Here is a 322-nt window from a genome sequence, read left to right as displayed (position 1 = left end):
CCCCCCCCGCCACGGCCCATCCCCACGGGGCCTCCACCTGCTTCGGTGGGGCTCCTCCCTCCTCGAGAGTCCCTGCGCCACCGGACCCCTTCCACAAGCCCCTAGCATATCCCCCGATCTTCTGTTCCGCACCAGAACTTTCTGGGTGCGCTCACTTGATCTCCCCAGTGGGGTCTGAAACCTTTTTTAAGGAAGACAAGACACCCCGTACCGTCTGGTAACACCTACAGAGATCTCGTTGTGGAGCACATTGTGCCGAGAACGCACAGCGAGCCCCTGTTCCTGGAGAGTCTGGGCTAGTGTTCACATGCACACGAGGGGG

General features: G+C 61.2%; 1 protein-coding gene across 1 annotated transcript in view; it reads left to right on the top strand.

The window, feature by feature from the left end:
• The window catches only part of DNAH17 (dynein axonemal heavy chain 17), a 112,935-nt gene that overhangs the window by 101,376 nt on the left and 11,237 nt on the right, over positions 1 to 322 (top strand). The gene's annotated exons all lie outside the window — the stretch shown is intronic.

Source organism: Herpailurus yagouaroundi, unplaced genomic scaffold (genome assembly GCF_014898765.1).
Source record: "Herpailurus yagouaroundi ecotype Mexico unplaced genomic scaffold, PumYag 217, whole genome shotgun sequence".
In the NCBI taxonomy this organism is placed as follows: Eukaryota; Metazoa; Chordata; class Mammalia; order Carnivora; family Felidae; genus Herpailurus; species Herpailurus yagouaroundi.
Note: the sequence above shows the minus strand (reverse complement) of the source record. Positions and strands in the feature narration are given on the sequence as shown.